Source organism: Mustela erminea, chromosome 4 (genome assembly GCF_009829155.1).
Source record: "Mustela erminea isolate mMusErm1 chromosome 4, mMusErm1.Pri, whole genome shotgun sequence".
NCBI lineage: Eukaryota > Metazoa > Chordata > Mammalia > Carnivora > Mustelidae > Mustela > Mustela erminea.
The window spans coordinates 117,235,887-117,260,728 of NC_045617.1; the positions used below are offsets into that span (position 1 = coordinate 117,235,887).

General features: G+C 39.2%; 1 protein-coding gene across 8 annotated transcripts in view; it reads left to right on the forward strand.

Annotated features, from left to right (window-relative positions):
- The first annotated feature begins 1,991 nt into the window (after window positions 1-1,991).
- Window positions 1,992-24,842, forward strand: part of FKBP5 (FKBP prolyl isomerase 5) — a 114,917-nt gene continuing 92,066 nt past the window's right edge. For 3 of the 8 annotated variants that reach the window (XM_032340514.1, XM_032340513.1, XM_032340512.1), the window contains exons 1-2: window positions 2,000-2,151; window positions 9,163-9,268. The gene's annotated coding sequence lies outside the window, so the exon portion shown is untranslated. Of the gene's footprint in view, window positions 2,152-2,711; window positions 2,950-8,859; window positions 8,933-9,162; window positions 9,269-24,842 lie in introns of those variants that run through there. The other 5 variants (XM_032340515.1, XM_032340518.1, XM_032340517.1 and 2 more) reach the window with 5 other exon arrangements.

The window sequence follows — 24,842 nt, forward strand, 5'->3', positions numbered from 1 at the left end:
AGAACTGTGGAACTGACTGTTCCCCACAGACTCTGGCCTAGAAAAAAAAAAGCCTGCAGCTGTATCTACAGGCCCTGTTGTTGTTTGCTGCGGTGTGTTACAACACAGCCTGGCAGCCTCCAGGGCCTTTCTGTCTTCCTCCTGGAAGAGCCTGGTCCCAGAGCATGTGACATGACCACACAGCCCTGCAGATTTGCCCATATTTCTCCTCGCTGTTCCCTCAATTATTAGGCTTTTCCAGGTCTGCGTGCTTTCTGCTCACACTATCCTCTGGAGTCCAGGAATCCCCTTTTCTCCTCTTCTACATCCCTCCGTCTGGCAAACACCATCTTTGAAGACTCCATCTTTAGGAGTCAGCTCTACTGTCACCTCTTCCGTGAAGCCTTCCCTGCCTTTCCCAGGAAGAGCCAATTGCTTCTTCTTGGAGCTGCCCACTGTAACTGTAAGTGGTATTGACAGGTGCTGTGGATGTTACTATTTCCCCGGCTAAAGCTTTCAAGAGCTGTCACAGTGTCTTTTCACCTATGTATACTCTGCGCACAGCATTTGCTATTAGTAGATTCTTTTCTTAAATTGATTAATTTATTTGAGAGAGCGCATGCACACGAGAAAGGGGAGGAGCAGAGGGAGAGGAACAGGCAGACTCCCAGAGCAGGTGGAGGGGATTGATTTCACAACCCTTAGATCATGACCTGAGGTGAAACCAAGAGCCCCACGCTTTACCAAGCCACCCAGGCTCCCCTGTTGGTAGATTCTTAATCAGCTTGTGTTGGAAAGTTTTAGAACAAATCATTGAAGGATAAAAGGTTGGGTTTGGGTTTAATCACCAGTGTCTTGTAGAATTAATGCATGAATAAATTGTTTCAGTGGCATCTGGTAAAGAGTGAAACTTCCAGGCATTAAGTCAGGTCCCTTGCCCTTGAGGAGGTTTCAGTATTGGTCCTAGTTGCCCTCTCTGCAGGCACCACCTCCTGAAGGCGGTGATGGTGATTTGTTGAAGAGGTTCTTCAGAAATACCTAAATGACCAACATGACATAATGCAGAGAGCAGATTTGGAGCTAAGAGATGTGGCTTCTGATCTGGTTATGAGACATCAGGTTTCCACAGGTGACTATTAAGCTCCATAGCTATGGGACTTGAGGTTTCAGTTTCCTCAACAGTGAGGGGATTGACTTAGTTATCCCCTAAAGGCCAGGTGCGGCCAACTCAAGCCCAGGTGCGGCCAACTCAAGACCCTCATCTGAATCTCTGTGGGGAACTACACAGAGGGAGCCAGCCTTCCAGCTGGAGGAGTTTGGCCCCTCCTTAAGGAGAGTTTGTTCAGCAGGTCTACCCCTTTGTTGATGGCAGGGGTGGGGTGCGACAGGAGGCGATCAGAGAACACAAACATTTTTTAAGGACCTTTGCCGTCTCAATCGCCTCGTATCTCACGCTAAAAAGGCAGAAAGCCACGGCCAACCACTGTCTTCACAGTCACTTAGTGTCCATAGAGGAATGCTGCATGCTAAACTCGGTCTCAAAGTGGGATTTCCCCAGGCTCAACTGGGCATCTTTGACTTCCTGGCGCTAACCTAGTCCGCTTACCTGACACAAGCAGCCAGGCCTACCCCCTCCATCCTCTGAGGGGTAGGCCGGGTAAACAGGAGGGTAGAGCTTTCAGAGATACTATTCAGATGTGAAGTCAACTAGCTTGTTTAGGCATGAGTTTCTCTGGAGGTAAGAGATGGTGTGAGGGGGCGTCGGTCAGTTTCCTCCATCCCTTCCCTCCCGCCCCACAAAGGCCAAGGGCCAGACACGTGGGCAGCTGTGGAGAGGCGGAGTTTACACCAAGGCGGAGGTGCAAATGGACGGGGGCGGGGTCTCATTTGCATGGACGGCGCGCGGCCACCAATCCGGACAGGCGGAGCGACAGCCCGCGCGCCTTTTGGGGGCGGACTGACAGCCCCAGGGCCCTATGGAAGGCGGGTCCTGCGGCCGGCAGGGGCGGGACCGTGCCGGGCGCTGCCCGGGGGATTCGGGCCGGTTCGCGGGCGCTGCCAGTCTCGGGCGGCGGCGTCCAGCGCGCGGACGGCCTGCCGGGCGGGCTGGGGGTAGAGCAGCGCGCGGGTGAGGCAGAGAGAGACCGGGCCGAGGAGCAACCACTGCGACAGGTACCGGCGCCATGGCCATAGGGATGGGGCGGGCGGCCGCAGCGCCCCGGGAGCCGAATTCCCTCCTTCGCGGTCCGGGGGCCGCCGCGCTGCGGCGCACCCTCACGCATGGGTTCCCAGCCCCCGGAGCGGCGCTTCGGGGCGAACGGTGCCGGGCAAGCCTCGAGGCGAGCGCGCCGGGTGCCCCTAGCCCCACTGCGGAGCCCCTCTGTGACCCGCCGGCCCGCGGGGCCGGTGCTCCCTTTGGGAGGCGCGGAGTCCGGCGGCCGCGAGAGCCGCTCCCCGCCCCCGCCGCGCTCCCCCTCGCGGAGGCGAGGCCGGGCGCGCCGGCTTGTCCTCACCCGGCTTTTGTTTCCCGCCCGAGGTGACAGGTCCCGGCTCCGGCTCCCGTCGGCGGCCCCCGACTCGCCCGAGGCCCGGCGCCTGTGACCGCGACCGCCCGGAGCAGGCTGCGGGACCCGCCGAGAGCCGGGCGGCGCGTGAGCAGCAGCCGCCGCGGGCGGGAGAGAAACTTCGCCTTCTGGGGCCCGGGCGGCGGGCGAAGTCGAGCCGGGGTGAGCGGTGCGCCGGGACGCCGCGGGCGCGATGGAGCCGCGCACACCTGGCGGGGCCCGTGGCGGGCGAGGATAACGGAGTGTCCCGCGGCTGCCCTCCTCGCTTTCGGTTTGCGCTCCCCGGGCGGTGGGTGTGGATGCGTGTTCTCCGCCTTCACCTGCCGCCATGGGACAAGTGGCTGGGATACAGCATCCCGGTGCTCGGCCGCTCTTGGAGGGTGCCGGTGCAGCGCCGTTTTAACAGGTGATTATTCTCTTGCCAGGTGAAAGCCAGTTAAAACTTGTTCTAGGGCTCCTCATTCGGTTCACTCCTAGTATGTTAGAACTGCTTCCACTGATGTCTGAAAAGCTGTGCTGGCGGTCGTATAGAAGCCAAACCCAGTATTGATTAAAAACAAACCTAACCATTCGATGGGGTCAGCAGCGTGTAGGACGAGCTTGGAGGAACATTGTAGTCTTACTTAACAGTTCGGTTTCTGCAGTGGTGGCAAAAGCATAGTAAGGTACAGAGTAAATGGAGAATGCAGAACTCTAGATATCTGTGGTTCAGGACAGCGTGTACAACGTTTGGCCGCCATTCAGTAAATTCTGCATGAAGTAGTTTGAGCTCGTGGTTTTGGATTTACTTTTCAGGAGGATGTTTTCCATTGGAATAAGGCTTAGCGTTGAATGGGAGCTTTCTTTGCCTCGCTGAGGATAGACAGGAGTGTTTATTTTCATTGTCTTACCATTTTGTTAGATTGTGGACAAGGGAAAAGTTAAGGCATATTTCGGTTCAGTATTTTTAATAGTCTATGGAATTCTGTCCTCCCCCCCCCCCCAACTCCCGAGGGTTTCTACTTTCGAGAATTATAGTAGCTTTCTCTCTTGGTGTTTGAATCAAAATTCAATGATAGACTTGAAAGATTTTTTATTCTTTTAGGGAAATCTTTATTTGTGATACTTTCACTTACCATTTTCTCTTTGTCTTTCTCCCAACTGACCTCTACTTAATCTACAGTTACGGCCCTGACCAATATAAGGCATCTACAGAAAAAAATACATTTGAAAATAATACATAACAATTTTTTAAATGTAGTTTTTACATATTTAAATTTATTTATAACACCTGATTTAGCTCAATTTTTTTCTGATGTGTCTTTACTATCTTCTGGGGATGATTTATATTTATTTAATAGAAGCGTAACTTCTTAAGAACAAAGTTATAGTTTTGATTTAATTATGCTACTTTATTAGTATTTTACTGAATTATAATTTTACTATTTACCTAGCTAATTAGTAACACCATTTAAAGCTGAATGCTTTAACCAATAGGCTTGTTGTGACTGGGATTTTTAAAAACAAAATCAAAGATGGTTTTATGAAATGTTTTCTATCACTAAAACAATGGGCTTAAAGTTATGAGGTCTTTGTCTTTACAACTTTTAACAGAACAAATATTTTTCTGAATCTTTAATTTTTTAGTTATGGTAGTTTAGATGAATTTCTTTTTTAAAACATAATTTTAACCAGTTCAACATGAAAAACGCAAAATACTGGATTAGGCAACTAATTAAAACTTCAATTTTCTGTTTATTCTTGGATTGGAAGAGAACACATACTTTGGGTTATTTAGTTTCCTAAAAGTTTCTTTTTTTTTTTTTAAAGATTTTATTTTATTTATTTGACAGATAGAGATCACAAGTAGGCAGAGAGGCAGCCAGAGAGAGAGAGAGGAGGAAGCAGGCTCCCCGCTGAGCAGAGAGCCCGATGCGGGACTCGATCCCAGGACCCTGAGATCATGACCTGAGCCGAAGGCAGCGGCTCTACCCACTGAGCCACCCAGGCGCCCCTTCCTAAAAGTTTCTTAGCTTAGAATGAATCCGTCTAGAGAAGAAAGAACATAGTCTTTCTGTTGCTGTAGAAGAAATTATTGCTATTAAAGCTAAGTTGTCTTTTTGATGCTTACGGAAGGTTGGCTGAACAGTGATTTGTCCTGTAGAGTTGGTTTTATTCTATATAGATAGTTGTAAGGAATCTTATAAGTCTGGGGGTCCTCATTGTTTTGGATGATTTAGGTGATTGTTCTTTAAAGTGTATAGGAATATACTAGTTTAACTACTGTGTGTAATTTACTATGTATAATAAGTATTATAATCTGTATCCTATGGTGATATTTAACTATACCACATATGATAAATTAAACTTATATTTCATAGTTTTATTTATATAAAAGCATAATTTAAGAACTTTATAAAGTAACTGTAATTAAAAACCCATTTTCAAATTCAGTTTTTAGGTATTTTACTGGGTTTTTTTTGTCCACTTTAACTTGTGGTAGACCATATCATAAAATTATCAACCACATTTCAGTTTCAAAATTAAGCATAAGTTGAAGTCTCACATCTATATGGTAAACATTGTGAGTGTGTTTAAGTCATTTATCCTCAGGTGTGGTTCCTTTTGAATTTTGAATTTGGGAGTGGGCAAATATTTTTGAATGAATAGAACCACAAAAAACAAGGACATTTATTAAGATAGCTAATTTGAGGAATAAATCAGATGATCCTCTTAGACATCAATGTGGCTTTATTTGACAGTAATATGCATGTCATACTGGAATATCTCTATACAGGCCCTTACTGTAATTTTTCACAATTCCTAGAGAAAAAATCTGTACTTTTTAAAAAAAGATTTTATTATTTATTAATGAGAGAGGCAGAGGGAGAACGCAGGCTCCCTGTGAGCAGGGAGTTCGACTGGGTCTTGGTCCCAGGACCCTGGTATCATTAACCTGAGCAGCAGGCAGATGCTTTACTGGCTGAGCCACCCAGGCACCCCAAGAAAAAAATCTATATTGTACATATTTTGCCACAGCAAATTCTGTAATTATTTAATACTGAACAACCAAATATGTATATTTTATAATTCTGAAACTATTTGAACTTTTTTTTTTTTTAAGATTTAAGTAATTTGGGGCACCTGGGTGGCTCAGTGTGTTAAAGCCTCTGCCTTCTGCCCAGGTCATGATCCTAGGGTCCTGGGGATCGAGCCATACATCAGGCTCTGTGTTCAGCAGGGAGCCTGCTCCCCCCACCCCCCTGCTTGCCTCTCTGCCTACTTGTGATCTCCGTCTGTCAAATAAATAAATAAAATCTTAAAAAAAAAAAAAAGATTTAAAGAAATCTGTACACCCGGTGTTGTACTTGAACCCACAATCTGGAGGTCAAGAGTCACATGCTCCACCGACAGAGCCAGACAGGCACCCTGAAACTATTTAAACTTTTTAACCTAGCTGATTAATAAATTAGATTTTTTAATTATACATTTCTGAATTTTCTACAGTGCATTTTGTTTTATCAAACAATCTCCGGCCAGTTTTATTAAAGAAAAAAATTTTTTTAAGATTTTATTTATTTGACAGATCACAAGTAGACAGAGAGGCAAGCAGAGAGAGAGGGGGAAGCAGAGCAGAGAGCTCTGAGCAGAGAGCTGCGCAGAGAGCTGTATATTTTATAATATACAGCTGCTGACCAGAGAGCCAGATGTGGGGGTTCGATCCCAGGACTCTGAGATCATGACCTGAGCCAAAGGCAGAGGCCTAACCCACTGAGCCACACAGGCACCCCTATTAAAGAAAAATTTTGCATGATTTACTTTTTACCAGTCTTTTGTGGCATGCTTTTAATGATACCAGAATCGCCTGGATCGTTGATAACCAGGGTGCACACTTTGGTATTTTCCACATGCTGTGTCCAATTCAATATTATTGCCGCTTTAGTAATGAACACGTTTTGGCCAACGTGATGTAGTACTGTATTTCAGAGTTCCTCAAGGCAGGCAGTTGTTGGCTAGGATTACCAGTTTTGCTTGGCCATCTCTGATCATTTTGTCTGCTTGTACCCCATCATGTACTGTTCACTTATATTGAGTTGGAGCCTAGAGATAATCCACTCCAGTGACTTTTTCTTCTGTGCAGCCACCATCTTCTTGCTTTAGATGCAGGACAAACCCCAACCAAGAGCAGTCGCCAAGATGGCCAAGGAGAGAGGAATGACCTACAGGGCATTTTTAACTTCTGATAATATATCCCCAAAGTGTAAAAGAAAATGAAATCTATACACATAGGAGATTAAATGGTTGTTAGTATGAAAGTAACTATTGATTTAAAAACAGTAACCAAGGGCGCCTCGGTGGCTCAGTGGGTTCAACCTCTGCCTTCAGCTCAGGTCATGGTCTCAGAGTCCTGGGATTGAGACTGGCATCAGCCTCTGTGCTCAGCGGGGAGCCTGCTTCTCCTCTCTCTCTGCCTGCCTCTCTGCCTACTTGTGATCTCTCTCTCTGTCAAATAAATAAATAAAATCTTAAAAAAAATCGATAACTACTTAAGTATGACTTAATTTATGAAAAAGATACATACCAGGTAAAAGACTCTTCTGTCAGAAGAGACAGTTTAAAATTAGTTATAGTAGGTCCTTATGCACCCTTGTAACTAATCTGTGTAACAGGTTACTAAGGATATTTTAGCAGTATTTGAAACACTAAAATTCAAGTACTCAAAATGATTATATCTCGTGTTTTTTAGTGAAAAGAATGGGCCTGTACTCAGTTGAAACTTAAATATTTAAGGCTATATATAATCCTTAAATGGAGCAAGTTCATTTTATGCTTAATTTAGTATTTACTTCCAGTCTTTTGGAAAACGGCTAGTTAATGAGAATAAAGGACCACCAGAGGGAGTATGGGGTCTACACATTTATTGTATCTGTTTTCTACTCTTGGTCTGGAAGAAAAACACTTTAAAAATAAGAATAAGATTGTAATTCTTTAAAACAGGAAAAAGATAATGAAAGTTGGAGGTTGTAGCTGTTTAGAGCTGATGTTGTTTTTGTAAGTTAATCGAAACTGTTTTCCTAGTTTTAGAAAATGGTATAATTATTAGAAAAGTGAAAATGATGTATTTTCAGAGTGAATAATGGGTTAAGTGAATAATCACACATCTGTGAAAGTTAAGGAACATCCAAATGCTAAGAATGTTTTTTAAAAACGTAGTGCATAAGAATTGTGTGTCCTTGAAGTTGCTTATTTTGGGGGAGGAGGAATAAAAGATGAACAAAGATCAAACACCTTTAAAACAGGGTTGTTTCCTCCTTTTATAGTTGCAAACCCTTCCTAAAGCAAGCAGTGGTAAATTTCTAGAACCATTTGTAGCATTCTGCCTCCATCTTGGCAATTTATAAGTGATGTTAAATGAGGATCCACTTCTAGTCCTAAAAATGATCATCTAATTATCAAAAGCAGGGCTGGGAATTTCAAACAGATCTTTTAAAAAATCAGATTTGTATGTATGTTCCTTAATGTTACTACCTCTGGAAATTAAAGAACCTCCTCTGCTTTCAGCTGAAAATTACGCAGTGGGATTTCAAAGTCAAGATGTGTTTGTCATAGACTTAATGCTGTAGTAAATTACTTTTTTGGATGGAGAAAACATTCTAGAGATTGAGTCCTTTTCAGAATATATTCTCCATGAAGATGGAATGGTCTTTACCCATGTTAAGTATTAGCCAATGGATTATTTCCCTGTTTAACTTTTTTAAAAAGCAAGACAATAAGATAAAACTTGTAATTTTAACACATATTTTGGGTTTTACACCTTGCATAAAAAATTATTATGTAGTGGAGGTAACATTTAATATTTTGAAGTTCTAGTTTGGAGAGGAGATTTGTTATGAGAAGGAGCTATTTCATTGAAGCAGAACAGGGCAACTTAGGTGGAAAGAAATCTGTTTCTCTTTTGAAGCATTCTTGGGTTAATACATAATACTTACTAAGAAAAATTAGACAGCATTCCCATCTTAGATTTATTTTCACTATGAACTTTATAAGTTTTTAAAAAATATCTTTGTTGGTTCCAGGTGGACTTCTCAGAATCTATTCATTTATATACATACTCACACAGATAAAACACCTATATTTTTTATATTTTATATAACTATATATTTTTGTGATATGTTTATGGGCAATCAGTCCATCTTTCTATACTATATGACTTTATGGGCTCATTTATGTGGGAACCCTCCCCTTTTTAAGTGAAATCTTACTGCATTAAGGGGAATAAAGTACATGTTTGCAAAAAGATTGATGTAAAATGTTCGTGCAGCTTTTTTCATAATAGGAACGGACTACTGATTCACACAACATAAATGAATCTCAGAAATATTATTCAGAGCAAGAGAAGCGAGGCACAAGTATGTACCAAATGATGCCATTTATGAGAAATATAAGAACAGGCAAAACTTTAGGTGTGGTGATAGAAATCAGGACAGTGGCTTCTGGGTAAGGGTTGTGGTTGACTGGAAGGGGGCAAAAGGGACCTTTCTGGGGAGATAGAAGTATTCTGTAACTTGCCTTAGGTAATGCTAATTCAGTGTATACTTGTTGTGTAACTTCTTATTTTCATATAATTTTTAACTTACAGAGAAGTTGCAAGGCCTAATACAAGGAACATCAAGATTCACCAGTTGTTGGTGTATGCGCTTGATCAAACTTATTGAGCTGACTACTTAAGATCTGGACACTTTACGGTATGTAATTTTTACTTTAGTTAGGAAAAAAGCTACAACAATTTGTTGAAGAGGACAGTGATCTTGTTACCTGCAAAAAGTGAAATACCTCAATTCAGACTTCATCAGTGCTTTCCTAGTGATGGGGAAAAAGAGAATCTCTGTCAGCCTTCTTTTGTCTTTACATAGATGTATACACTCCGCTTCTCTCTAAAGTTTCCTAATGACCTGTTTCATTAGAAGAAATAAGATTCTGAAAATGATTCAAGGCAGAACTGCCAGCAAGGAAACCCTGCTTGATTTTGTTATCCTATGCACATCACCTAGGAAGTGAGACTGATAGCTAGCAATACTTTTCTGGGAATTGAAGGTAGTGATTATTCCTGTTAGAAGAGTTGTACCCCTATAGCGTGCTAGGTTTTGCACAGACATGTATAGTTTTTATTTCTTGGAACTTACAGATGAAGAGAAGGCAAACAAATCTACTTATCATTTTTGGGTGGTGCTGTTTATCATAGAGAGGAAAGATATGCGCTTGTAAACCATATATACTACTCTTGCTTATCAGTAAGTGGTAAATCTAAGCGGTCGATTTGTTCTCTGCTAGTTGCGGTACTATCATAGTCTCAGTAGAGTGATACGACTTAAATTTCATCTATTTAAATCCTAGCTTAAACTATGATCATTGTTAAAAACGTTCAACTTTCTTCCCTCATTAGTTTATATAATTTAAAATATTTGTTTCTAATTTATGGATATTGGCCCCCCCCTTTTTTTTTTTTTTGCATCTCTGTAAAAAGTTGTTTATTTGATTATTTACTAGAGTGGAAGATGTTTGAGATAATATGATAGCTAACCAGCATGTCCAATGAATTAATCATTGATACTGGGAATAAATGTTTATTTTGCTTTTCCTAACTAAAACCATATGTTTATATGGACTATATATATATATATTTTTTTTTTTTAACAAAAATTAAAAGTTCTTTGAAGAGAAAAATAACAGTTCTTCAGCGTCAGCCAACATGGGTAAATGGATTTTTTTCTTTTAGTGAATATATGTATAGTCCTCTAAAATGACAGGATCTTTTCTCCCTTTCATACACATTAAATTTCATTAATCTATTGAGAATCAATAAAACATTATTTGAAAAGTTTTTGTCTGTTAGAATTTTGTTTTGAGTTGTCAAGCCTTAACGACAGATAGAATTTTTAAGATACCTGGAGTGCTTGGGTGGCTCAGTTGGTCTTGATTTTTGGCTCAGGTGATGAGATGGAGCCCCACCTTGGGCTCTTGCTGGGGGTGGAGCCTTCTTGGGAGTCTTTCTCTCCCTCTCCCTGCCCTCTCCGACTTGTGTTCATGCTTTCTCAAAAAAAGTTTTATTTTTTTTAAAGATTTTATTTATTTATTTGACAGATTAGATACAAGTAGGGCCCAGAGGCAGGCAGAGAGAGAGGGGGGAAGCAGGCTACCCGCTGAGCAGAGAGCCTGATGCGGGGCTCGATCCCAGGACCCTGGAATCATGACTGGAGCCGGAGGCAGAGGCTTTAACCCACAGAGCCACCCAGGCGCCCCAAAAAAGTTCTTTTAATTAAAAAGAATTTTTAAAATATCTGTAGGTAGGCTTTTTAAAGACTTTTTTTTTAAACTATGGAAGTTTTAAACTACACAGAACTGGGGAGAATAGTATTATGAACTTCCATATACCTGTTCTCCAAATTTATTAATTATCCGCATTTTGGTTAAAGGGAGCTTGTAAGTTCTCACCACTATTGTAAAATAGCAGTAGTATTGGTGCATCAGATTTTTCCTGTTTTTTTTCCAAAAGTTTTCTTACAAATAGAGAAACTTTAGAAGCATTGTGTTTTAGTTCAGAGACTTGACTTTGGACAAACCATAATTTTGAAACTATTTTAATTGTTAGTTTTTTTTCCTGTTAATTCATAGCCTGAAAAAAAAATTAATTTTTTTTAGCTTTTCATTTAGAACAAAGCAGTCCAAATATTCCATATCTGTATGATAAGTATTATTCATCTGAAAGGTTAGGTTATCTTCAAAGTGTAATATCTGAGGGTTGCTATTGTTTTTTCCATAACCTTCTCTTTCTCTATAAACATTAATCATGCTCGGGCTTTCTAGACCGCAAATCTCTATCTTTTGTCTAAACTTGAGGCCCAAATTTTTACCTATGTCTTGAAACTAAATATGTTTAAATACCATCCCTGTAGCAGCTGCACACGAACACCCCTCCCCTTACCCCCAGCTGAAAAGCTCTTCCCAGTTTTCCTCTTCAGCTGTTAGTAACTTCATTATTCTTGTTGGTTATTTTTACTCTTACTTCCTAAATTCATTGAGTCACTAAAACAGTTTGTTTCTAACTTTATAATGACTCTTTTAATCTTTTTGTCCTTTTCATTTTCAGTATAATAATCTTGATTTGGTTAAGATGTTAAAGCAGGAGATTGTTCCTAATCTATGATGAACTTCATGTACATAATAAAGGAAGCTATGTTCCTAAAGTAAACTAAGACATTTTCTTCCCTTCCAGAGAAGGTTTCAGTCAGCCTTCTAAAGGCAAACACATCAGTATTAAGGCCTATGTGTTCACTGTATTTAAGCTAAGGTTCTATTTTAGACTTCAGGATCAGTTCAAATACCCTGGAGTACAGTGGCTGGCAGGGCCCACAGTTTATGGGGGGGGGGCAGTGTGTAAACAACAGACTTCATGAGGCCACAGCCTAGGATGAGTTCCTTCCAGCCCAACATATCTTGAAGTGCTTTTCAGTGGAGGAAATTCTAAGTGTACATAACACATTTTCAGGACTTCCTGGTGTTTTTAAGGCTAAAGGTATGAGTCTATGGGTTTACGTTAAAACTTACCCCTCACGCCATGTTTCCTGGTCAAGATAGTTTCTGTCTAAAAGCCACCTTTGCTGAAAGTGACAGGATACTCTCTTCATTTCTTTTCTTTTACAGACTCCTGCATTGATGTTTGTCAGAAAGATAGGAAACCTGTGGTTAGTAGGAAGGCATAAAATAGAAACGGGAAAATAAGTTATATCCATTGCATTTCCCACTAGCTGTCATCCAGCCTCCAGGGGTCTTGGGCTTGATTCCTTTCCCAGTGGATTGTAGTTTATCAGTTTGGCTTGCTTTTGATCAGCTTTCGGAGATCATTTTTCTTTATGCTCTTCTGGGAAATGTTTGAATCTCCTGGTAAGAACCAGGACCCTATTTGAGATTACTGACTTTGGGAATAAAAGAATAAAATTCATATTGCTTTAACCTAATCCAGAATGGTTATTTTCTTCTAAGGGAATTAGCAATAATAAGTAGATTGTGAGATGCTTATGCAGAAACTAATTAATAGTTATTAAGAGCGGAAAATGGAGGAGTAAAATACATTTCTAGGAAGCTTAGTTTGGTAGGTGTAGACATTGGGGTGAGATTCAGTAGCCATTTGTTCTTAGGCAATTTAAAATCAACCTTTCTGAGCCTTATTTTAATTGTAAAATGGGTGGGTTGGATTAGGTAGTACTTTAAGGTTTCTTTGCAGCTCTGAAATTCTTTTTTTTTTTTTTAAAGATTTTATTTATTTATTTGTAAGAGGGAGTGAGAGCGAGCACAGGCAGACAGAGTGGAAGGCAGAGTCAGAGGGAGAAGCAGGCTCCCTGCGGAGCAAGGAGCCCGATGTGGGACTCGATCCCAGGACGCTGGGATCATGACCTGAGCCGAAGGCAGCTGCTTAACCAACTGAGCCACCCAGGCGTCCCGCAGCTCTGAAATTCTAAAATGAATGGTTTCTTGGAAAAAATCTCCTAATTTATATACTATTTCTAGTAAATGGTTTTTCAGTTGTTTTTTATAAAGAAAAAAAATATATATATATATTTAGGATATCTGGCTCCTTTTTTCCTTTTCCTAGCCTCTAAAGGAAATAGAAGGGAAAAAAAGGGAAAAAAAAAAAAGGGAAAAAAATAAATATATATATTTATTTATATATATTTATTTTTTTTCCCTTCTATTTCCTTTAGAGGCTAGAAAATAAATATATATATTTATTTTTTTTCCCTTCTATTTCCTTTAGAGGCTAGGAAAAGGAAAAAAGGAGCCAGATATCCTAAAATGGATTAGATTTTGGTATTATTTATCTGTGTTTCTCCACTGAATTTATGCTGGACTCTACTTTCTACCTTATATTTGTGCACATTTTCTTGCTTTTTCTTTCCTTTACACTGTAACTTTCATATCCCTCTTTTCGCTACTGCTTTTTTCTAGCTGTTTTTCAGTACTCATTTCATTATGGGCATGGAATCTATCAGATATACCCTTGAGTCTGAGATATCACTAAATTAAATTTAGATATCCTAATGGTTGTTAGGATTAATGGGATCCTTCTACTCTATAATACAAAAGCTTAGAGAGAGGAGTCTGAGCATAAAGGAAGTGAGGGAGCCTGAAGGGAGTGTGAGTGATGTGGAAGAGAGTTTCCCAGGATTATTCTTATATGTATTTTTAAAGATTTTATTTACTTATTTGACAGAGAGACAGATCACAAGTAGGCAGAGAGGCAGGCAGAGAGATAGAGGGAAGCAGGCTTCCCACTGAGCAGAGAGCCCAATGTGGGACTCGATCCCAGGACCCTGGGATCATGACCTGAGCTGAAGGCAGAGACTTTAACCCACTGAGGCACACAGGCACCCCATTCTGATATTTTGATTTAAAATAGAAGTTAACATTTTTAAGTTGGTGATGGTGACTCTGCCAGTGATAGGGCAGTTTGGTCCCGAAGTCCTACTGAACTACAAATTTCTTGGGGGCAACAGCTGCACCTCTGGTCCTGAATCCTTATTGTTCAGAGTCATGCCGCAGAGTAAGTGCAAGTTGAACTTCATTGTGGTTAGGACTGATTCTTCAAGGTGTTCTGTGGTGCACTGCAGATGAAAAGTGTGGTACAGACTCTTAAGTAAGACTATCACTACACTGTGAAATTGAATAAGATATATAGCTTCTCTGAGCCTCATTTCCTCATTTGCAGTATTGAGGAGGGGCAGTTGTGAGCATTAAATGAGACTGTACATATAAAGGCACTCAACCCAGAGTCTGGTATATATCTCCGATATATTGACGAAATGTCATTTATAGTTACATTAATAAGCACTTTTAGATTTCAGATACTAGCTTCTCTTAGGTTCTAAGTAGCATTGTTGCAGAATAAGTGAGAAAAAAGCCTGTTCTTAGAATACGTGCACAAAAGATAAATAACAACCTAGGTTCAATGGTAAGTCATAAATGAGTGGTTTACTTAAGGACTCAAGAGACAAGAATGATTGTTAAGCAGCTGAGAACTTCAGAAAGGTGACAGAACTTGATCTGAGCTTTGAAGGACTAGTTATCAAGTTCAGAGGACAGTCTCCTTGGAACCGTGTTGGAATCCTAGCTCTGCTGCTGTGTAACCTTAAGCGAGTTACATGACCTCCCTCCTAGGATTGTTGAGAGAATTAAATGAGCTGATACATGTCAAATACTGAGAATGGTGCTTCAAATATGGTTAAAGCATGATAAATTATTAGTATAAGTTGAGAGAAGAGAAAATACATTTCAGAAAGCATTGAGTGATATTGAAGGGGAGATAGTCTAGGTTTGTTTGAAGTGATGAAGTCAGATTGACTGAGAGGAATAATCTGTGGGAAGATAGTTGGTGATTATGTTAGGGCAGAGTTATGAATGATCAAGCCAGGTATTATGAGGTCCTTTCTGTATGTACTGAGGGAACGTGGGGAGGATTTCTTGGGTTATTTGTGAGGCGTTCTTGTGTGTTTTAGACAATGTTTCTAAGTCTGTTATCTCTGGCATTTCTCACTTTATTTCCTGATTGCAGTATAACTGAAACTTGTATTCAAACTAATTTTGACAATAAAGCTCATGATCTTCTATCATGAACCGTTTGTCCACTTCTTTTTATAAACATGAATTTTGGACTTTTTTCTCTCCATATTCCATGTGCATTATCCTTATTCCTTTTCTGCAGATTTTTGTCTCCATCCTCAGAAGCCCCCGGTTGGATCCTAAATCGCTAGAGCCTTAAAGTAGAAAGAGTCAGGGAGACAGAGAGGAAGGGAGGGAAATAACCTCTAATCCAGCCATCTTGCCTTTCAGATGAGGACATTGAGGTCCAGAGGAAGTAAAATCACATGTTCAAGATCCACAGCTAATTACTGAGCAGGCCTGTACCTTTTAGAGCTAAACTAGGGCTGGTTTTTTTTTTTTTTTTTTTTACTGTCGGACCTAGTGTGATTCTCAGCCGTGTGGGTGGAAATTATAGTAGTACTACTGATAATTTTTCTACTAATTGCTATTAAAAACCAAGATAAAAAATAATTTTACCACTAGGAAAAATGTGACAGTAATTCACACTTCTTAATGAGAAGTCCATGATTACATTTCTTGTATGAGCATTACTATTCTTAAAGTAATATTTGACACCAAGTCTCCAAAATCTGCCTTAAGAAGAAAAGGGTTTCTTTCTTTCGTTTTTAGAGATTTAAATTATAAATACAGTAGTGTTGTAATCATAAATAGCATTTTCAAAAAGAAATGGGCTTTTTGTTTCTATCATTTTACAGATTGATGTGCTGGTAAGATTAGCATGAAGAGTTGGGAGCTGTTGTTCTTTGACCTCTGGGCCTCCAACCCAATACTTGTAGTACAGTAGTCTCTTAAGTTTACACCTTTTGTAGCTTCTTAGATTTTAGTATATGCCACACATCATGGTGAGAAACTTGTTTAAACATTGTTTTGTACACTGTTTTCCTGTGGAGATGCAGTGGGGTGGAAGATCTGTAAAATCTTAAGCTTAGTTTCACTCTAGATGCTCAATAAATACCCCCTTTTTACAGAGTAATTTTTTCCCTCCTATATAAATAATGTCTCTTCCTAGCCAGCAAATAAATCATTATCAAACTTGTTTTTTTTTTTTCCCCCTTGAAATGTATTGTTTAAACTTTGGCAAGATGGCCTTCCTGCATTTGGAAAATTTGCATGGTGTACAAATACTTTTTTGTCACTTTAAGCATAATTTTATCATGAAATCATTTTGTAGCTGGTAGTAATGTTCTGTATTCTTCCCCATGATTACAGAAAGAAACAGGTATGGGTTACATAAAGATGCCCCGGACCTTTGCTTATCCTGCTATATTCCTTCAAAGATAGTAGGCTTCTGGACTAGATTCATTTTTACTAAAATACGAATTTTTCTTATTTTCAAATACTGTGAAGTTGAATTGTATAATCCAAGTGTATACAAAAAAATTTTTTTTCATGTCCTCAAAGCTTTGTATCAGTCAGATCGCTTACTTCTATTTCCTATGGTTTGATTTCTTTTTTCCTGTCTTCATTTTTTTGAAGGGAGAAGGGAATTTTTTTTTCTCTTATAATCTGCAACTTCTTTTGTATTCAGAGGATTCTTTAGGTAGAAGCCCTGCAATTCTTGTACATTTGAGAAAGAAAGAGACTGTTGATGTTGTAACTTTTATATCAGTAATATGATTTACATTTCCATTTTTATAAATCATTAAATTCCTGTTATTGCTATGTTAACTGTCATGTACCATTTATATATGCTATAGTTATGTTTGGTCATACTGAGTTCATCCACTGTTGTCAAAAGTGGAAATACCACGGCTGGGGTGTGTTTATATATTGCCTCTGGAGTTGTAGCCATTGACGAATAGGAAACTGAAAGCTGAAAGTTCAGGAAGTGTATTGAGACTTTGTGGAAAAAATATATATGATACTTCTAAAATTCATAGGCATTTGAAGATTAAAATGTTTATATATGAGTTTAGTAGAGATGAATATTGTGGATTCTTAAAACAATGCTGTCAGATACTTAAGTATGGTAATAGATGCAGCATGTGCATTGTAGGCCAGGAAAGTTATGCAATGCTAGAGAAAAATGCAACAGATTATTATATGTGTTCAATTATATGCTTTCAAGAAAAAAAAACAGCTGGCACGTCTGTCAAATTCTTCAAGGATATCATATTTTCAGAGACTTGCAATTTTTGTTATAGTTTAGTTTTTGGGAAGGGGAGGTCTCTATATTACAAGGTAGCCCATTTTACTCTTAGGAAGTTCTAATGGCTTAAGTTTTATTTTCTCATTTTGAATTGAACTTTGTTTCCCTATAATTTATTAATATATTCTATTCTGTAATTTTTTTAGTATTGAAAATAAGATAATAATTGATCAAAATTACTGAAATTAAATTTAAATGTATGCAAGGTTTTTTTTTAATGAGGCATTTTAGGTGCCTCATAAAATACTATGCATAGTAACCTTTATTTTTGAACTTATTTTTTAAAATTTTTGTCAGAGGAACTATGATTAATGTATATGCCTGATAACCTGTATTTTCTCTTACTGTACTTACCTATTTTAACAGGTTGTGGTTTATATGAATTCAACATTTTTACTCTTTGAGACAAGTAGGAAGTTTTAAATCTTAGAAATGGGGAATTTTTTGAATATTGTATTTTCGTTGCTCTTTTGTATATTTCAACAAAAGGGGTGACTAATGACTATTTCACAGCCACATGAAATGAGAATTCTCCTTATTATAATGTTCTTTTTAGGAATTTTAGCTGCATTATATGTCTGTGGTTATGGTCACTTTAGTAGTCTCATTAAAATTAGCCTCTTTTCAAGATTGATTTTGGTTTGTATCAGTTAAGGTCATACGTTTGCCTCTGAACCATTTTGGCAGCTAAGGGAATAGAAAGCAATGGCTTGGCAAAGATTCGAGACTACTGGTTCCACTCCAGGAGGTGAGCAGTGGCTCCCTACTAGAAAGTCTCAGAATGCTGTTTCTAGAAGAAGAGGGGGAGAAATGGACTTGGGGCTGACAAGACAAGGAGTCTCCAATAAGGTCAGACCACAAACAGACTGGATGGAAGGATAAGAAGTTGAACTTCATATGGTAGTTGCTCTGTTGTTGCAGTAGACAGTTTTTTCAAGAACAAGAATTTACTGTTATTATACTTCTCGTATATGTTCTATTCTATAGCTTCTTTTTTTTTTCTTTAAAGATTTTATTTATTTATTTGATAGAGATCACAGTAGGCAGAGAGGCAGGCAGAGAGAGAAGAGGAAACAAACTTCTTGCAGAGCAGAGAGCCCTATGTGGGCCTTGATCCCAGGACCCTGGGATCATGACCTAAGCCAAAGGCAGAGGCTTTAATGCTCTGAGCCACCCAGTCACCCCTTATTCTAGAACTTCTTAAGCAGTACATGTTCATTGTACAAAAATTTAGTTAATGTGTATAAATTAGTGTTGAAAATTAATATTTCATATAACATTTTTTCCCTCCTCATATGTTCTTAATTTCTCTTAAACTTCATTTAGCATCTAGCCTAATTCTTATATATTTGGAAGTGTGCTTGTTGAACTATTCTTTTTATAAATTGTGCTTCTGATAACTTAAAATTAATTATGACAGGAATAGAAGTCCGTTTTTAAAGATTTTGTTTTTATTTGGTATAATTTACCTATTAATTTGTATCTTATTTTATGGGGAACTGTAAGCATGAGAGCAGATAGATACCTAGAAGTCAGAGTGGCTTTTACTGGGAAAATGGGAAAAATAGAGACCTAAATTCCTTTGTTAGCTCTTTGAGGGCTTGATCTAGGTTTGTCTTGTTCATCATAATGTCTATATCCTCAGGCACAGTGCTTGGCACATAGGAATTGTTCTGTAAATGATTGTTGAATGAATGGATGAGTTTTTCATTAAGCATTGAGTGGCTTGTATTTCCTGCACTGTGGGTGATTGAGATCGGTTATGTGCATCCAACATTAAGAACTTTTGCTATTTACAGCCTTTTTTTCTTTTTAAAATTTATTATTGAATTAAAAATTTTAAATTTTAAATTTCAATTAAAATTTATAATTGACATGCAATGTTATATTAGTTTCGGGTGTACTATATATATTTTTTAAAATTTTATTAGAGTGTGTGCACAGGAAGGCATGTATTGAGGGAGGGCAGAGAGAATCTCAAGCACAATCTCAGGTGGGTTTGGCACTGAGTCCATGACCTGAGCTGAATTTATGAGTTGACCCCCTAACCAACTGAGCTGCCTAGGTGCTCCTCGGGTGTATATGTTGATTCAGCAATTCATTGCACTGCTCAGTGCCCTCCATAGTAAGTGTAGTCACCCTCTGTGACCATACAAAGTTATTGCAGTGTTATTGACTATATTCTCTATGCTGTACTTTTCATCTTCATGACTTAATTATTTTATAACTGAAATTTTGTACCTCTTAATCCGTTTCATCTATTTCACCCATCCTCCCACCCACCTCCCCTCTGGTAACCACTAGGTTGTTCTCTGAATTTAAGAATCTGTTTTAGGGGGTACCTGTGTGACTCAATCAGTTAAGCGTCCAACTCTTGATTTCAACTCAGGTCATGATCTCAGGGTCCTGAGATCAAGTCCCACATGAGGCTCCATGCTGGGCATGGAGTCTGCTTAAGATTCTCTTCCCCTTCTGCCCCTTCCCGCCACCCAAGCTCACAGACTTGTGTCTTCTCTCTCTCAAATAAATAAATAATTTTTAAAAAAGAGTCTTGTCTTTTATTTCTTTTTTTCTTTACTTTTTTTGGAGGAGGGTCAGAGGAAGAGGGAGAGAAAAAATCATAGGCAGGCTTCATGCCCAGCGTGAAGCCAGATGTGGGGTTCAGTCTCATGACCCTGACCTCATGACCTGAACCAAAATCAAGAGTCAGAGGCTTAATAGACTGAGCCACCCAGACACCCCTTTTTCTTTCTCTTTTTAAGTGAAAATTTAATACTGATGTTTTAAAAATGATACGTATGACCTGAAAAGATACATGCACCCCTGTGTTCATTGAAGCATTATTTACAACAGCCAAAATATGGAAGCCACTTAAGTATCCATCGATAGATGAATGGATGAAGAAGGCATGATGCACATGATTATTACTCAGCCATAAAAAAGAATGAAATCTTGCCATTTGCAACAACATGGATGAACCTAAAGGGTATTATGTGAAGTTAGACAAAGACACATACCTTTGATTTCACTTAGGTAGAATCGGTAAACAAAACAGAAACAGACTCATAAGTAGAGAGAGCAAACTGGTAGTTACCAGAAGGGAGAGAGTGGGAGGATGGATGAAATAGCTGAAGGGGATTAAGAGGTATGAACTTATAGTTATAAAATAAATTAGGGGATGTAAAGTACAGTATAGGGAATATAGTCAATCACATTGTAGTAACTTTGTATGGTGACAGGTGGTAACTGCTTATTATGGTAAGATTTCATAATGTATATAAATATCAAATCACTGATGGTATACTGAAACTAATATTGTATGTCCAACCATACTTCAGTTAAAAAAAGGATGTATAGGCATGTACCTATACACACATATACAGCCCCAAAAGAGAAAATCTCTTGTTTCTTCCCCTAAATCTCATTTCAGGATTGACTATTAGTGGTTTGTTACTATTTCTTTTTAGATATTTTCTTGCATTCACAAATAAATGAATTTCCTTTACACAAATAGAATAACAATGTACATCTGTTTTGTGACTTGCTTTTTTCCCCTCCCTTTAGGTCATTCTTAAATATCTTTCTGTACTAATTCACATATAGGTGCTTCTTTATTTTTATTTGCTGTATAATATTCCACTATGGGATGGATAATAATAGTCCAGTAAGGGGACACAGAAGTGGCTCAGTCTGTTGAGCATCCAACTCTTGATCTTGAGGTCACTGGGCATGGAGCCTACTTTAAAAAATAAAAAGTCTAGTAAGGAAGTTTTAGTTTGTCCTATTTCCTTTTTTACACTGTTATAACTATGTTGTGCTTAATATCCTTCTGCATATAATTTTTCTTCTGTGAGAATATCTACAATAATTTCCTGGAAGTATTGCTGGGCTAAATGATACTTTGCACTTAAACTTTATAGATATTGGCAAATTCACCTTTAAAATACTTTACTACTTTGTACTTTCACTAGGAATATGAGGTGTTATTTTCTAATAACTACACACTTTCATTTTGCTGATTAAAAGAGTTCAACTTTTTTTTTCTTTTTTAAAGATTTTGTTTATTTGTTTGACAGAGATCACAAGTAGGCAGAGAGGCAGGCAGAGAGAGTGGAGGAAGCAGGCTCCCTGCTGAGCAGAGGGCCCGATGCGGGACTTGATCCCAGGACCCCGGGATCACGACCTGAGCCGAAGGCAGAGGCTTTAACCCACTGAGCCACCCAGGTGCCCCAAAGAGTTCAACTTTTAAAAATTAATCCTTCCCATAGTAATTTGAGATGTTTAGAAGATGATAGATTAATATAGTCCCATTGCCTGATGTAATTAGCTGAAGTCACGTGGACGGTGTTGGTCTGTGTGGTCTAGAGACCTGTAGTGTACATTGCACTGATTCAGATCAGAGAGATCAAGATGTTGGTTTTCTCAAGTTTTTATTTATTTATTTATTTGTTTAAAGATTTTATTTATTTATTTGACAGAAAGAGATTACAAGTAGGCAGAGAGGCAGGCAGAGAGAGAAGGGGAAGAAGGCTCCCTGCTGAGCAGAGAGCCCGACTTGGGGCTCCATCCAAGGACCCTGAGATTATGACCTGACCCGAAGGCAGAGGCTTTAACCCATTGAGCCATCCAGGTGCCCCGGTTTTCTCGAGTGTTGTCTTAGAATGTTTTTAGATAAGCATTTATTAGTGATATTCCAAAGAAGTAGAAGGCCCTGAGTGCTAGTTTGAGAAGTTTTGGATTTGTTGTGCTGGGGAGCCATTTAAAGTCCTTGATTTGGGAGTGTTCTGTGTGTGTGAGGCTTTACTGGTAGTATGTATAGAGTGAATGGAAGTGAGTGTGCTGGAAGTAGGTAGATCAGTGGGACAACTATGGTAATTCAGGAAGGCAATGAAGAAAACCCTGAATATGGTAATAGATAAGAATTTGAAAGTAAAGTAGTAGGAAATACAGTGAACAGTTGACAGGTCCTGCTGATAAAATGGAGAAAAAATATATTAAAGTTCTAAACCTAGGAGAATAGCAAGATAATACAGATTAATGAAATAAATAGAGAATAGGCCAATTTTGGAAAAGTTGATTTTCTCTAAAAAAGTAGGAATATAAAAGGAGGTACCGAAGTATCTAAGGTTAGGCAATTAGAGATCAGAAACTGCAAAAGGGAAGAACGAGCAATTATAACTAGATTTGGTTATAATAGAGGTAGCGGTGAATTAAGAGTGGTAAGTTCTGGTATGAAGTAGCTGATGGGAAAAGATGTTGATTGAGAACTACATTTTGGAAAGGCGTGTTCTCAATAATGGAAAATGGGTTGAAAGAATCAGGGAGGGCGCCTGGGTGGCTCAGTGGGTTGAGCCTCTGCCTTCAGGTCGGGTCATGATCTCAGGGTCCTGGGATCGAGTCCCGCATCGGGCTCTCTGTTTGGCAAGGAGCCTGCTTCCTCCTCTCTCTCTCTCTGCTTGCCTCTCTGCCTACTTGTGATCTCTCTCTGTCAAATCAATGAATAAAATCTTAAAAAAAAAAATCAGGGAAAGAAGACATTAGTAATCTGAGGTGTAGGGAAAGAATCAGGGTATGTATCTGCATATGGTACAGTATTTACTTGGTATTTTCCAGGTAGATACTTTGTTCTTCCTTTGGTAGCGATACCTCAGAAAATTGTAATAGTTATTTTAAAGATGGATTTGATGTTAATATTCTACTTGAAAAAGGGTCTTGGAAAAGTAGTTTTGGTGTCATATGCTATGTTCTTTTTAGTTTTATAAAATGTTTTCATCTTGTTTTAGTATCTCTGGGTCCTAAACAAGAAAAAATATTGCTTATTGCTGGGTAAAGTCCAGATACCTTGTGCAGTTTAAGTGGTCATTTAAAAAAATGTTTCCTGGCTTATGAAACATGGCTAATAACCACTGGTAAGAATTCATCCTTTTAGGACATAGTGAAATCTGTCATAGCACTTGTCAGGATGGAGCCAATTCACAGGAAATGATCTAGGATCAAAGTCAGAACCTCTGACACTATGTGAAATGATTATAGTTGCAAGTTCAGGAGTCATTCTACCTGGTTCCTCTGTTCACTAGCAATATTGTGCCTCTTAATTTTACCATCTGGAAATGGCAATAACACTTCCTATAGCATAGGGTTATTGAGAGAGGCTCCATCATGGAACTTACATTCTAGTAAGGGGAGACCAGAAATAGCCAAGTAAATCTATGTGCCAGGTGGTAAATGGAGGGGAAAAATGGTAGGGCCGATTGCGGTTGTTTCTTGTTCTTATATGTTGGGTAATAGGGAAGCCCTCTCTGATAAGAAAGTGTTTGAACAAAGACCTGAAGGAAGTGAGGGAGAAAACTCTGTGTTTTGGGGTGGGGAATGGTGCTAGAGGGGACAGCAGGTGCAAAAGCCGTGGTGAGAGGCATGTTGGTGGGGGTATAACAAGGCTGGTGTGGCAGAAACAGAGTAAGTGAAAAGAGAAGTAATAGGAAAGTAATTTCAGAGCTAGCCACTGACCAGCATGTAGGGTTTTAAGTATAAGAAGGACTTTGGATTTTATTCTGTGTGAGCTGGGAAGCTGTTGGAGGGTTGCCAGAGTAATTTTTTTTTCTTTTTTTTTTTTGAGCTACTCTGATTGTCACCTCTCCCCTTAAGAATGCTTCAGTTCTCTGTTTCCTTTGGAATAAAGTTCAAATGCTTATTCTGGCACACCAAGTCCTTCACAGTTAGCTTCTGCCTATTTAGTTAGCATCATCTGCATCCTTTTCGCATGTACCCTCCACTTTAGCCAAATTGGATTACATGCGGGTCCTTGGATGGGTCATGATGATTCACGTCTTTGTGTCTTTCTGCATAGGGTTATTGCCCTGTGAGAAACCCTCCCTCCCAGCTCACAGAGTCATTGGCTGTGTTTTAGAAGGCCCTTTTTGTGCTCCTAGAGACCCTGTGCCTTGTTCTCTCCCCATTCTCCCCCCTAGCAACTTCCTACTCAAGCCAAGGCCCTGGAATGTGCTGTGTGCAGTGTTCTTTTACCAGCCTTGATTTTACTCTTGCCACACCCTTGCCAGTTGAAATTAATGTCTATCTTTCAAGAACCAGCTGGAGCACCGCCCCCCTTTGCCTGCTTTATAAACCGCCATCTTTTCCCTACACTTACAAATACTTTGTAGCTCTGTTGTACTTAATCACAGTTATCTTGAATTGAAATGTTTCTTTGTTTTGCCTCACACAAAATCCTTGACCTTATTCATTTTAGTTTCCATTGTGGCTCCCATTGTAGGGTCTTGTGCAGAGTTCGCATTTGGTAGGTACTCATGGTCTGCAGGATTCATAGGATTATTGGAAAACCGTTGGGTTTGAAGATGCTCAGGACCACAAGGAAAGTTGAGACATCTGTTAAATTAACAAAAATGTACTGTAACATAATGTTGGTGATGGCATGGCCATCTTGGTTCTCTTCTATATTTGCTATTGGTATGAAAAATTAGTGTACCCCCTTTGAAATGTAGTTTGGCAAAATGTAT